The 16,943-nt window shown below is 45.8% G+C and overlaps 1 protein-coding gene across 1 annotated transcript in view; it reads left to right on the forward strand.

Moving 5' to 3' along the window:
- The first annotated feature begins 801 nt into the window (after positions 1 to 801).
- The window catches only part of LOC116954880 (sodium/potassium/calcium exchanger 2-like), a 62,244-nt gene continuing 46,102 nt past the window's right edge, over positions 802 to 16,943 (forward strand). The window contains exon 1 of the mRNA XM_032975683.2: positions 802 to 929. The gene's annotated coding sequence lies outside the window, so the exon portion shown is untranslated. The remainder of the gene's footprint in view (positions 930 to 16,943) is intronic.

A 16,943-nucleotide genomic window follows, 5' to 3' on the forward strand; every position in this document is an offset into this window, starting at 1 on the left:
AGTAGTGAACTCTTTGTCAACGTGACGCTACTGATTGGCCGTGGTGGAGGGTTATGACACATTTATAAATAACGCGATCTAACCCAAAAACGTTCATGAACGAAGCAAAGTGCCTACTAAACCGAGGATCATCATCGCCTTGTTTCCTCTGATCGTAACACAAAGAGAGAGAGAGAGGAGAGGGGGAGACTGGAACGGGACGTTGTAAGAGCTTCGATGAGATTCGGATGAGGAGAGAGAGGAGAGAGATAGCGAGGGAGGTGAGAGGGGAGAGAGGTAGGGGAGGAGAGGGGGAGGTGGAATAGGAGAGGAGGGAGAGGTGATACGGGGAGAGAGCGAGGAGAGAGGTAGGAGAGGGGGGTGATACGGGGAGAGGGAGAGAGGTAGGAGAGGGGGGGTATAAGAGAGGGAGAAGTAGGAGAGGGGGGGTGGTATGGGAGAGAGGTAGGAGAGAGAGAAGGGGGGTATAGGAGAGAGAGGGGGTATAGGGGAGAGAGAGGTAGGAGAGGGGGTGGTATAGGAGAGGGGGAGAGAGGTAGGAGAGAGAGGGGGGTATGGGAGAGAGGTAGGAGAGAGAGAGGGGGGTATAGGAGAGAGAGAGGTAGGAGAGGGGTGGTATAGGAGAGAGGGAGATAGGTAGGAGAGAGAGAGGGGGGGGGGTATAGGAGAGAGAGGGGGAGAGAGGTAGGAGAGGGAGGTATAGGAGAGAGCGGTAGGAGAGGGGGGGGTGATACGGGGAGAGAGCGAGGAGAGAGGTGGAGGGGGGGTGATACGGGGAGAGGGAGGGAGGTAGGAGAGAGAGAGAGAGGGGGTTATAGTAGAGAGAGAGAGTAGGGAGAGAGGAAAGCGCTCCATCTCTCCACCGACGTCTTCCCTTGCTCTCCTCCTCCTCGTCGTTGGCGGTGGCGGCGGCGGCGGCGAGGCAACAGGTCGGGCTCACAGCAACAACAACACCACCACTGTCGTATTAACAGCTTGCAACCACAATCGCTCGCAACAACCTTGCACAACGACACTCACTGACTCGCATCACCACCGCAATCACAGCTTCACATTAACCTTGCACAACCAGTGACAGCCGCTCACAACAACAACAAAACCACAACCACCACAATATTTAATATTAACAACCAAACCACGACCACAATGTTTAATATTGACAACCAAACCACCACTACAATGTTTAATATTAACAACCAAACCACCACTACAATGTTTAATATTAACAACCAAACTACCACAATGTTTAATATTGACAACCAAACCACCACTACAATGTTTAATATTGACAACCAAACCACCACCACAATGTTTAATATTAACAACCAAACTGCCACAATGTTTAATATTGACAACCAAACCACCACCACAATGTTTAATATTGACAACCAAACCACCACCACAATGTTTAATATTAACAACCAAACTACCACCACAATGTTTAATATTAACAACCAAACCACCACAATGTTTAATATTGACAACCAAACTACCACCACAATGTTTAATATTAACAACCAAACCACCACTACAATGTTTAATATTAACAACCAAACCACCACAATGTTTAATATTAACAACCAAACTACCACCACAATGTTTAATATTAACAACCAAACCACCACTACAATGTTTAATATTAACAACCAAACTACCACCACAATGTTTAATATTAACAACCAAACTACCACCACAATGTTTAATATTAACAACCAAACCACCACAATGTTTAATATTGACAACCAAACCACAACCAAACCCCCACTACCACCAACCCAAAAACATAACAATTTACTGTCACAACATTTCACAACAACAAAAACAGCAGCAGCACCACTCATGACAACAACACTGTTCACAACATGCACAACAACAACACTTCACAACACACACCACAACAACACTGCTCACAACACACACCACAACAACACTGCTCACAATACGCACAACAATAACAACGCTGTTCACAACACGCACCACAACAACGCTGCTCACAACACGCACCACAACAACAACGCTGTTCACAACACTCACAACACCACAACAACAACTCGCCACGTAGATCACCAAGGTACACACACAGTGAGGGAAAACAAGTATTTGATCCCCTGCTGATTTTGTACGTTTGCCCACTGACAAAGAAATGATCAGTCTCTAATTTTAATGGTAGGTTTATTTGAACAGTGAGAGACAGAATAACAACAAAAAATCCAGAAAAACGCATGTCAAAAATGTTGTAAATTTATTTGCATTTTAATGAGGGAAAAAAGTATTTGACCCCTCTGCAAAACATGACTTAGTACTTGGTGGCAAAACCCTTGTTGGCAATCACAGAGGTCAGACGTTTCTTGTAGTTGGCCACCAGGTTTGCACACATCTCAGGAGGGATTGTGTACCACTCCTCTTTGCAGATCTTCTTCAAGTCATTAAGGTTCCGAGGCTGACATTTGACAACTCGAACCTTCAGCTCCCTCCACAGATTTTCTATGGGATTAAGGTCTGGAGACTGGCTAGGCCACTCCAGGACCTTAATGTGCTTCTTCTTGAGCCACTCCTTTGTTGCCTTGGCCGTGTGTTTTGGGTCATTGTCATGCTGGAATACCCATCCACGACCCATTTTCAATGCCCTGGCTGAGGGAAGGAGGTTCTCACCCAAAATTTGACGGTACATGGCCCCGTCCATCGTCCCTTTGATGCGGTGAAGTTGTCCTGTCCCCTTAGCAGAAAAACACCCCCAAAGCATAATGTTTCCACCTCCATGTTTGACGGTGGGGATGGTGTTCTTGGTCATAGGCAGTATTCCTCCTCCAAACACGGCGAGTTGAGTTGATGTCAAAGAGTTCCATTTTGATCTCATCTGACCACAACACTTTCACCCAGTTGTCCTCTGAATCATTCAGATAGATGTTCATTGGCAACCTTCAGACGGGCATGTATATGTGCTTTCTTGAGCAGGGGGACCTTGTGGGCGCTGCAGGATTTGAGTCCTTCACGGCATAGTGTGTTACCAATTGTTTTCTTGGTGACTATGGTCCCAGCTGCTTTGAGATCATTGGCAAGATCCTCCCGTCTAGTTGTGGGCTGATTCCTCACCGTTCTCATGATCATTGCAACTCCACGAGGTGAGATCTTGCATGGAGCCCCAGGCCGAGGGAGATTGACAGTTCTTTTGTGTTTCTTCCATTTGCGAATAATCACACCAACTGTTGTCACCTTCTCACCAAGCTGCTTGGCAATGGTCTTGTAACCCATTCCATCCTTGTGTAGGTCTACAATCTTGTCCCTGACATCCTTGGAGAGCTCTTTGATCTTGGCCATGGTGGAGAGATTGGAATCTGATTGATTGATTGCTTCTGTGGACAGGTGCCTTTTATACAGGTAACAGGCTGAGATTAGGAGCACTCCCTTTAAGAGTGTGCTCCTAATCTCAGCTCGTTACCTGTATAAAAGACACCTGGGAGCCAGAAATATTTCTGATTGAGAGGGGGTCAAATACTTATTTCATTAAAATGCGAATCAATTTATAACATTTTTGACATGCGTTTTTCTGGATTTTTTTTGTTATTCTGTCTCTCACTGTTCAAATAAACCTACCATTAAATTATAGACTGATAATTTCTTTGTCAGTGGGCAAACGTACAAAATCAGCAGGGGATCAAATACTTTTTTCCCTCACTACACAGACACCTGCTGCTGTGAATGTTGTTGTGAATAATGCTGCTGTGATGCTGTTGTGAGTGATGCTGCTGTTGGTGTGAATGTTGTTAATGCAATTCAGGTGGTGGTGGTGTTACATTTCACGCAGGGTCTGCTTTAACCTCCTAACTCATTATCCGTGTATGCAGTAGATATATGTACAGTACTGCATATACAGTATACAAAACACACGGTATACGTGGAACTACAGAGTCTGTACACTACAGAGTCTGTACACCACTACAGAGTCTGTACACCACTACAGAGCCTGTACACCACTACAGAGCCTGTACACCACTACAGAGTCTGTACACTACAGAGTCTGTACACTACAGAGTCTGTACACCACTACAGAGTCTGTACACCACTACAGAGTCTGTACACCACTACGGAGCCTGTACACCACTACGGAGCCTGTACACCACTACGGAGTTTGTACACCACTACAGAGTCTAAACTACAGAGTCTGTACACTACAGAGTCTGTACACCACTACAGAGCCTGTACACCACTACGGAGCCTGTACACCACTACGGAGTCTGTACACCACTACAGAGTCTGTACACCACTACAGAGTCTGTACACCACTACGGAGTCTGTACACCACTACGGAGTTTGTACACCACTACGGAATCTGTACACCACTACGTAGTCTGTACACCACTACGGAGTCTGTACACCACTACAGAGCCTAAGCTACAGTCTGTACACCACTACAGAGTCTAAACTACAGAGTCTGTACACCACTACAGAGTCTAAACTACAGTCTGTACACCACTACAGAGTCTAAACTACAGTCTGTACACCACTACAGAGTCTAAACTACAGAGTCTGTACTACAGAGTCTAGACGCACCGAGGCCGATCCGGTTATCAAATCGCTGGAAGCTTGGCAGCCTTTGAGCCCGGGTATCCGGACATCTATGAAAAAGAGCTTTATAGCTCATCGGATTCCTCCCGTATAATTAAAGATGATTCTGATTCTGGATGGTGCATTTCGATGAGATACCGCGAAATATGCACAACAGTTGCTAATGCCAGTGGTCTATAGCAGGGGGTCATCCAGCAGTGGAGTGACCACGTGCTGTGTGTGTCCATTCGCTCAACCCGAATACCATCATCATCAGCATCACCGTCGTCACGATCACTATCATCAGCATTAATTATTATTACCAATATCATCATTACCATCATCACTGTCGTCATCATCACCATCACCACCATTATGACTGCCATCACCACCACCATTATGACTGTCATCATCGTCACCATCGTCACCATCACCACCACCACCATGAAAAACAGCAGCAGCACCATCACTATGGTCTTAATCAGCACTATTATAATCACTATCAACAGCACCATCATCACCACCACCGTTATCACTCTCATCACTGTCATCAGCACCATCAAAACATCATCAGCACCACTGTCATTATCATCAGCACCACCGTCATCATCATCAACAGCATCATTATCACTATCATCAACAGCATCATTATCACTATCATCATTAATGGCATCACTATCAGCATCATCATTAACGGCATCACTATCAGCATCATCATTAACGGCATCACTATCAGCATCATCATTAACGGCATCACTATCAGCATCATCATTAACGGCATCACTATCAGCAGCATCATTAACAGCATCACTATCAGCAGCATCATTAACAGCATCACCATCAGCAGCATCATTAACAGCATCACTATCAGCAGCATCATTAACAGCATCACTATCAGCAGCATCATTAACAGCATCACTATCAGCAGCATCATTAACAGCATCACTATCAGCAGCATCATTAACAGCATCACTATCAGCATCATCATTAACAGCATCACTATCAGCATCATCATTAACAGCATCAATATCAGCATCATCATTAACAGCATCACTATCAGCATCATCATTAACAGCATCACTATCAGCATCATCATTAACAGCATCACTATCAGCATCATCATTAACAGCATCACTATCAGCATCATCATTAACAGCATCACTATCGGCATCATCATTAACAGCATCATCATCATCGTCATCATCAACAGCAGCATCATCATCGTCATCATCAACAGCAGCATCATCATCGTCGTCATCATCAACAGCAGCATCATCATCGTCATCATCAACAGCAGCATCATCATCGTCATCATCAACAGCAGCATCATCGTCATCATCAACAGCAGCATCATCGTCATCATCAACAGCACCATCATCGTCATCATCATCAACAGCAGCATCGTCATCGTCATCATCATCAACAGCAGCATCGTCATCGTCATCATCATCAACAGCAGCATCGTCATCTTAATCATCATCATCGTCATCATCAGCATCATCATCATCGTCATCGTCATCATCATCATCATCAACAGCAGCATCATCATCATCATCATCAACAGCAGCATCATCATCGTCATCATCATCAACAGCAGCATCATCATCGTCATCATCAACAGCAGCATCGTCATCATCATCATCAACAGCAGCATCGTCATCATCATCAACAGCAGCATCGTCATCGTCATCATCATCATCAACAGCAGCATCATCATCGTCATCATCATCAACAGCAGCATCATCATCGTCATCATCAACAGCAGCATCATCATCGTCATCATCAACAGCAGCATCGTCATCGTCATCATCAACAGCAGCATCATCATCGTCGTCATCGTCATCATCATCAACAGCAGCAGCATCGTCATCGTCATCATCAACAGCAGCAGCATCATCATCGTCATCATCAACAGCAGCAGCATCATCATCATCAACAGCAGCATCATCATCGTCATCATCAACAGCAGCATCATCATCGTCATCATCAACAGCAGCATCATCATCGTCGTCATCATCAACAGCAGCATCATCATCGTCATCATCAACAGCAGCATCATCGTCATCATCAACAGCAGCATCATCGTCATCATCAACAGCACCATCATCGTCATCATCATCAACAGCAGCATCGTCATCGTCATCATCATCAACAGCAGCATCGTCATCGTCATCATCATCAACAGCAGCATCGTCATCGTCATCATCATCAACAGCAGCATCGTCATCTTAATCATCATCATCAACAGCAGCATCATCATCATCATCATCATCGTCATCATCAGCATCATCATCATCATCATCGTCATCATCATCATCAACAGCAGCATCATCATCGTCATCATCATCAACAGCAGCATCATCATCGTCATCATCATCAACAGCAGCATCATCATCGTCATCATCAACAGCAGCATCATCATCGTCATCATCAACAGCAGCATCGTCATCATCATCATCAACAGCAGCATCGTCATCATCATCAACAGCAGCATCGTCATCGTCATCATCATCAACAGCAGCATCGTCATCGTCATCATCATCAACAGCAGCATCATCATCGTCATCATCAACAGCAGCATCATCATCGTCATCATCAACAGCAGCATCGTCATCGTCATCATCAACAGCAGCATCGTCATCGTCGTCATCGTCATCATCATCAACAGCAGCAGCATCGTCATCGTCATCATCAACAGCAGCATCATCATCGTCATCATCAACAGCAGCAGCAGCATCATCATCAACAGCAGCATCATCATCGTCATCATCAACAGCAGCATCATCATCATCATCGTCATCATCAACAGCAGCATCATCATCATCGTCATCGTCATCATCAACAGCAGCATCATCATCGTCATCATCAACAGCAGCATCATCATCGTCATCATCAACAGCAGCATCATCATCGTCATCGTCATCATCAACAGCAGCATCATCATCGTCATCATCAACAGCAGCATCATCATCGTCATCATCGTCATCATCAACAGCAGCATCATCATCGTCATCATCGTCATCATCAACAGCAGCATCATCATCGTCGTCATCGTCAACAGCAGCATCATCATCGTCGCCATCGTCAACAGCAGCATCACAATCGTCGTCATCGTCATCATCATCAGCAGCATCATCATCATCGTCATCATCGTCATCGTCCTCAGCAGCATTATCATCGTCATCATCGTCATCGTTATCATCAACAGCAGCATCATCATCGTCATCATCAACAGCAGCATCATCATCGTCATCATCAACAGCAGCATCGTCATCGTCATCATCAACAGCAGCATCGTCATCATCAACAGCAGCATCGTCATCATCAACAGCAGCATCGTCATCATCAACAGCAGCATCGTCATCGTCATCATCAACAGCAGCATCGTCATCGTCATCATCAACAGCAGCATCGTCATCGTCATCATCAACAGCAGCATCGTCATCGTCATCATCAACAGCACCATCATCGTCATCATCATCAACAGCAGCATCGTCATCGTCATCATCATCAACAGCAGCATCGTCATTTTAATCATGATCAACAGCAGCATCATCATCATCATCGTCATCATCATCAACAGCAGCATCATCATCGTCATCATCATCAACAGCAGCATCATCATCAACAGCAGCATCGTCATCGTCATCATCATCAACAGCAGCATCGTCATCATCATCAACAGCAGCATCGTCATCGTCATCATCATCAACAGCAGCATCGTCATCGTCATCATCAACAGCAGCATCATCATCGTCATCATCATCAACAGCAGCATCATCATCGTCATCATCATCAACAGCAGCATTATCATCGTCATCATCATCAACAGCAGCATCATCATCGTCATCGTCATCATCATCAACAGCAGCATCATCATCAACAGCAGCATCGTCATCGTCATCATCATCAACAGCATCATCATCGTCATCATCAACAGCAGCATCATCATCGTCATCATCAACAGCAGCATCATCATCGTCATCATCAACAGCAGCATCATCATCGTCATCATCGTCATCATCATCAACAGCAGCATCATCATCGTCATCATCGTCATCATCAACAGCAGCATCATCATCGTCATCATCAACAGCAGCATCATCATCGTCGTCATCGTCAACAGCAGCATCATCATCGTCGCCATCGTCAACAGCAGCATCACAATCGTCGTCATCGTCATCATCATCAGCAGCATCATCATCATCGTCATCATCGTCATCGTCCTCAGCAGCATTATCATCGTCATCATCGTCATCGTCATCATCAACAGCAGCATCATCATCGTCATCATCAACAGCAGCATCATCATCGTCATCATCAACAGCAGCATCGTCATCATCAACAGCAGCATCGTCATCATCAACAGCAGCATCGTCATCGTCATCATCAACAGCAGCATCGTCATCATCAACAGCAGCATCGTCATCGTCATCATCAACAGCAGCATCGTCATCGTCATCATCAACAGCAGCATCGTCATCGTCATCATCAACAACAGCGTCATCGTCATCATCATCAACAGCACCATCATCGTCATCATCATCAACAGCAGCATCGTCATCGTCATCATCATCAACAGCAGCATCGTCATTTTAATCATGATCAACAGCAGCATCATCATCATCATCGTCATCATCATCAACAGCAGCATCGTCATCGTCATCATCATCAACAGCAGCATCATCATCATCAACAGCAGCATCATCATCATCAACAGCAGCATCGTCATCGTCATCATCAACAGCAGCATCGTCATCATCATCAACAGCAGCATCGTCATCGTCGTCATCATCATCATCAACAGCAGCATCATCATCGTCATCATCATCAACAGCAGCATCATCATCGTCATCATCATCAACAGCAGCATCATCATCAACAGCAGCATCGTCATCGTCATCATCATCAACAGCAGCATCATCGTCATCAACAGCAGCATCGTCATCATCATCAACAGCAGCATCGTCATCGTCATCAACAGCAGCATCGTCATCGTCATCATCAACAGCAGCATCATCATCGTCATCATCATCATCAACAGCAGCATCGTCATCATCAACAGCAGCATCGTCATTGTCATCATCAACAGCGTCATCATCAACAGCAGCATCATCATCGTCATCATCAACAGCAGCATCATCGTCATCGTCATCATCATCAGCAGCAGCATCATCGTCATCGTCATCAGCAGCAGCATCATCATCGTCATCGTCATCATCAACAGCAGCAGCATCATCATCGTCATCGTCATCATCATCAACAGCAGCAGCATCGTCATCGTCATCATCAACAGCAGCAGCATCATCATCGTCATCATCAACAGCAGCATCATCATCGTCATCATCAACAGCAGCAGCATCATCATCGTCATCATCAACAGCAGCAGCATCATCATCGTCATCATCAACAGCAGCAGCATCATCATCGTCATCATCAACAGCAGCATCGTCATCGTCATCATCAACAGCAGCATCATCATCATCGTCGTCGTCATCAACAGCAGCATCATCATCGTCATCGTCATCATCAACAGCAGCATCATCATCGTCATCGTCATCATCAACAGCAGCATCATCATCGTCATCGTCATCAACAGCAGCATCATCATCGTCATCGTCATCATCAACAGCAGCATCGTCATCGTCATCGTCATCAGCAACAGCAGCATCATCATCGTCATCGTCATCATCAACAGCATCATCATCATCGTCATCGTCAACAGCATCATCGTCGTCGTCATCGTCAACACCATCATCATCATCGTCATCGTCAACAGCAGCATCATCGTCGTTGTCGTCATCATCAACAGCAGCATCATCGTCATCGTCATCATCAACAGCAGCATCATCGTCATCGTCATCATCAACAGCAGCAGCATCATCGTCATCATCAACAGCAGCATCATCGTCCGTCGTCGTCATCATCAGCAGCAGCATCATCGTCCGTCGTCGTCATCATCAGCAGCAGCATCATCGTCATCATCAACAGCAGCATCGTCATCATCAACAGCAGCATCGTCATCGTCATCATCAACAGCAGCATCATCATCATCGTCATCATCATCAGCATCATCATCGTCATCATCAACAGCAGCATCATCATCGTCATCATCAACAGCAGCATCATCATCGTCATCGTCATCATCAACAGCAGCATCATCGTCATCATCAACAGCAGCATCATCATCGTCATCGTCATCATCAACAGCAGCATCATCATCGTCATCATCAACAGCAGCATCATCGTCATCGTCGTCATCATCAGCAGCAGCATCATCGTCATCATCAACAGCAGCATCGTCATCGTCATCATCAACAGCAGCATCATCATCATCGTCATCATCATCAGCATCATCATCGGTATCATCAGCAGCAGCATCATCGTCATCGTCATCAACAGCTGCATCATCATCGTCGTCATCGTCATCATCAACAGCAGCATCATCGTCATCGTCATCATCAACAGCAGCGTCATCGTCATCATCAACAGCAGCGTCATCGTCATCATCATCAACAGCAGCATCATCGTCATTGTCATCATCAACAGCAGCGTAATCGTCATCGTCATCATCAACAGCAGCGTCATCGTCATCGTCATCATCATCAGCAGCGTCATCGTTATCATCATCAGCAGCGTCATCGTTATCATCATCAGCAGCGTCATCGTCATCATCAACAGCAGCGTCATCGTCATCGTCATCATCAACAGCAGCGTCATCGTCATCGTCATCATCAACAGCAGCGTCATCGTCATAATCAACAGCAGCATCATCGTCATCGTCATCGTCAACAGCAGCATCATCGTCATCATCAACAGCAGCAGCATCATCGTCATCATCAACAGCAGCAGCATCATCGTCATCGTCATCATCAACAGCATCATCGTCATCATCAACAGCAGCAGCATCATCGTCATCGTCATCATCAACAGCAGCAGCATCATCGTCATCGTCATCATCAACAACAGCAGCAGCATCATCGTCATCGTCATCATCAACAGCAGCATCGTCATCGTCATCATCAACAGCAGCATCGTCATCGTCATCATCAACAGCAGCATCATCATCGTCATCGTCATCATCAACAGCAGCATCGTCATCGTCATCGTCATCATCAACAGCAGCATCGTCATCGTCATCGTCATCGTCATCGTCATCATCAACAGCAGCATCATCATCGTCATCGTCATCATCAACAGCAGCATCATCATCGTCATCGTCATCATCAACAGCAGCATCGTCATCATCAACAGCAGCATCGTCATCATCAACAGCAGCATCATCATCGTCATCGTCATCATCGTCATCATCAACAGCAGCATCATCGTCGTCGTCATCATCAACAGCAGCATCATCGTCGTCGTCATCGTCATCATCAACAGCAGCATCATCGTCATCGTCATCATCATCGTCATCATCAACAGCAGCATCATCATCATAATCATCGTCATCATCAACAGCAGCATCATCATCATAATCGTCGTCATCATCAACAGCAGCATCATCATCATAATCGTCGTCATCATCAACAGCAGCATCATCATCATAATCGTCATCATCATCAACAGCAGCAGCATCATCATCGTCATCATCAACAGCAGCATCATCATCATCGTCGGCATCATCAACAGCATCATCGTCGTCGTCGTCGTCATCATCAACAGCAGCATCATCGTCATCATCAACAGCAGCATCATCGTCATCATCAACAGCAGCATCGTCATCGTCATCATCAACAGCAGCATCATCATCGTCATCATCAACAGCAGCATCATCATCGTCATCATCGTCATCATCAACAGCAGCATCATCATCGTCATCATCGTCATCATCAACAGCAGCATCATCATCGTCGTCATCGTCAACAGCAGCATCATCATCGTCGCCATCGTCAACAGCAGCATCACAATCGTCGTCATCGTCATCATCAACAGCAGCATCACAATCGTCGTCATCGTCATCATCATCAGCAGCATCATCATCATCGTCATCATCGTCATCGTCCTCAGCAGCATTATCATCGTCATCATCGTCATCGTTATCATCAACAGCAGCATCATCATCGTCATCATCGTCATCGTCCTCAGCAGCATTATCATCGTCATCATCGTCATCGTTATCATCAACAGCAGCATCATCATCGTCATCATCAACAGCAGCATCATCATCGTCATCATCAACAGCAGCATCGTCATCGTCATCATCAACAGCAGCATCGTCATCATCAACAGCAGCATCGTCATCATCAACAGCAGCATCGTCATCATCAACAGCAGCATCGTCATCGTCATCATCAACAGCAGCATCGTCATCGTCATCATCAACAGCAGCATCGTCATCGTCATCATCAACAGCAGCATCGTCATCGTCATCATCAACAGCAGCATCATCGTCATCATCATCAACAGCAGCATCGTCATCGTCATCATCATCAACAGCAGCATCGTCATTTTAATCATGATCAACAGCAGCATCATCATCATCATCGTCATCATCATCAACAGCAGCATCATCATCGTCATCATCATCAACAGCAGCATCATCATCAACAGCAGCATCGTCATCGTCATCATCATCAACAGCAGCATCGTCATCATCATCAACAGCAGCATCGTCATCGTCATCATCATCAACAGCAGCATCGTCATCGTCATCATCAACAGCAGCATCATCATCGTCATCATCATCAACAGCAGCATCATCATCGTCATCATCATCAACAGCAGCATTATCATCGTCATCATCATCAACAGCAGCATCATCATCGTCATCGTCATCATCATCAACAGCAGCATCATCATCAACAGCAGCATCGTCATCGTCATCATCATCAACAGCATCATCATCGTCATCATCAACAGCAGCATCATCATCGTCATCATCAACAGCAGCATCATCATCGTCATCATCAACAGCAGCATCATCATCGTCATCATCGTCATCATCATCAACAGCAGCATCATCATCGTCATCATCGTCATCATCAACAGCAGCATCATCATCGTCATCATCAACAGCAGCATCATCATCGTCGTCATCGTCAACAGCAGCATCATCATCGTCGCCATCGTCAACAGCAGCATCACAATCGTCGTCATCGTCATCATCATCAGCAGCATCATCATCATCGTCATCATCGTCATCGTCCTCAGCAGCATTATCATCGTCATCATCGTCATCGTCATCATCAACAGCAGCATCATCATCGTCATCATCAACAGCAGCATCATCATCGTCATCATCAACAGCAGCATCGTCATCATCAACAGCAGCATCGTCATCATCAACAGCAGCATCGTCATCGTCATCATCAACAGCAGCATCGTCATCATCAACAGCAGCATCGTCATCGTCATCATCAACAGCAGCATCGTCATCGTCATCATCAACAGCAGCATCGTCATCGTCATCATCAACAACAGCGTCATCGTCATCATCATCAACAGCACCATCATCGTCATCATCATCAACAGCAGCATCGTCATCGTCATCATCATCAACAGCAGCATCGTCATTTTAATCATGATCAACAGCAGCATCATCATCATCATCGTCATCATCATCAACAGCAGCATCGTCATCGTCATCATCATCAACAGCAGCATCATCATCATCAACAGCAGCATCATCATCATCAACAGCAGCATCGTCATCGTCATCATCAACAGCAGCATCGTCATCATCATCAACAGCAGCATCGTCATCGTCGTCATCATCATCATCAACAGCAGCATCATCATCGTCATCATCATCAACAGCAGCATCATCATCGTCATCATCATCAACAGCAGCATCATCGTCATCAACAGCAGCATCGTCATCATCATCAACAGCAGCATCGTCATCGTCATCAACAGCAGCATCGTCATCGTCATCATCAACAGCAGCATCATCATCGTCATCATCATCATCAACAGCAGCATCGTCATCATCAACAGCAGCATCGTCATTGTCATCATCAACAGCGTCATCATCAACAGCAGCATCATCATCGTCATCATCAACAGCAGCATCATCGTCATCGTCATCATCATCAGCAGCAGCATCATCGTCATCGTCATCAGCAGCAGCATCATCATCGTCATCGTCATCATCAACAGCAGCAGCATCATCATCGTCATCGTCATCATCATCAACAGCAGCAGCATCGTCATCATCATCATCAACAGCAGCAGCATCGTCATCGTCATCATCAACAGCAGCAGCATCATCATCGTCATCATCAACAGCAGCATCATCATCGTCATCATCAACAGCAGCAGCATCATCATCGTCATCATCAACAGCAGCAGCATCATCATCGTCATCATCAACAGCAGCAGCATCATCATCGTCATCATCAACAGCAGCATCGTCATCGTCATCATCAACAGCAGCATCATCATCATCGTCGTCGTCATCAACAGCAGCATCATCATCGTCATCGTCATCATCAACAGCAGCATCATCATCGTCATCGTCATCATCAACAGCAGCATCATCATCGTCATCGTCATCAACAGCAGCATCATCATCGTCATCGTCATCATCAACAGCAGCATCATCATCGTCATCGTCATCAGCAACAGCAGCATCATCATCGTCATCGTCATCATCAACAGCATCATCATCATCGTCATCGTCAACAGCATCATCGTCGTCGTCATCGTCAACACCATCATCATCATCGTCATCGTCAACAGCAGCATCATCGTCGTTGTCGTCATCATCAACAGCAGCATCATCGTCATCGTCATCATCAACAGCAGCATCATCGTCATCGTCATCATCAACAGCAGCAGCATCATCGTCCGTCGTCGTCATCATCAGCAGCAGCATCATCGTCCGTCGTCGTCATCATCAGCAGCAGCATCATCGTCATCATCAACAGCAGCATCGTCATCATCAACAGCAGCATCGTCATCGTCATCATCAACAGCAGCATCATCATCATCGTCATCATCATCAGCATCATCATCGTCATCATCAACAGCAGCATCATCATCGTCATCATCAACAGCAGCATCATCATCGTCATCGTCATCATCAACAGCAGCATCATCGTCATCATCAACAGCAGCATCATCATCGTCATCGTCATCATCAACAGCAGCATCATCATCGTCATCATCAACAGCAGCATCATCGTCATCGTCGTCATCATCAGCAGCAGCATCATCGTCATCATCAACAGCAGCATCGTCATCGTCATCATCAACAGCAGCATCATCATCATCGTCATCATCATCAGCATCATCATCGGTATCATCAGCAGCAGCATCATCGTCATCGTCATCAACAGCTGCATCATCATCGTCGTCATCGTCATCATCAACAGCAGCATCATCGTCATCGTCATCATCAACAGCAGCGTCATCGTCATCATCAACAGCAGCGTCATCGTCATCATCATCAACAGCAGCATCATCGTCATTGTCATCATCAACAGCAGCGTAATCGTCATCGTCATCATCAACAGCAGCGTCATCGTCATCGTCATCATCATCAGCAGCGTCATCGTTATCATCATCAGCAGCGTCATCGTTATCATCATCAGCAGCGTCATCGTCATCATCAACAGCAGCGTCATCGTCATCGTCATCATCAACAGCAGCGTCATCGTCATCGTCATCATCAACAGCAGCGTCATCGTCATAATCAACAGCAGCATCATCGTCATCGTCAACAGCAGCATCATCGTCATCATCAACAGCAGCAGCATCATCGTCATCATCAACAGCAGCAGCATCATCGTCATCGTCATCATCAACAGCATCATCGTCATCATCAACAGCAGCAGCATCATCGTCATCGTCATCATCAACAGCAGCAGCATCATCGTCATCGTCATCATCAACAACAGCAGCAGCATCATCGTCATCGTCATCATCAACAGCAGCATCGTCATCGTCATCATCAACAGCAGCATCGTCATCGTCATCATCAACAGCAGCATCATCATCGTCATCGTCATCATCAACAGCAGCATCGTCATCGTCATCGTCATCATCAACAGCAGCATCGTCATCGTCATCGTCATCATCAACAGCAGCATCATCATCGTCATCGTCATCATCAACAGCAGCATCATCATCGTCATCGTCATCATCAACAGCAGCATCGTCATCATCAACAGCAGCATCGTCATCATCAACAGCAGCATCATCATCGTCATCGTCATCATCGTCATCATCAACAGCAGCATCATCGTCGTCGTCATCATCAACAGCAGCATCATCGTCGTCGTCATCGTCATCATCAACAGCAGCATCATCGTCATCGTCATCATCATCGTCATCATCAACAGCAGCATCATCATCATAATCATCGTCATCATCAACAGCAGCATCATCATCATAATCGTCGTCATCATCAACAGCAGCATCATCATCATAATCGTCGTCATCATCAACAGCAG

The sequence above is a fragment of the Petromyzon marinus genome, chromosome 57 (genome assembly GCF_048934315.1).
Source record: "Petromyzon marinus isolate PM22_M1 ecotype Great Lakes invasive population chromosome 57, UKy_Petmar_22M1.pri1.0, whole genome shotgun sequence".
NCBI lineage: Eukaryota > Metazoa > Chordata > Hyperoartia > Petromyzontiformes > Petromyzontidae > Petromyzon > Petromyzon marinus.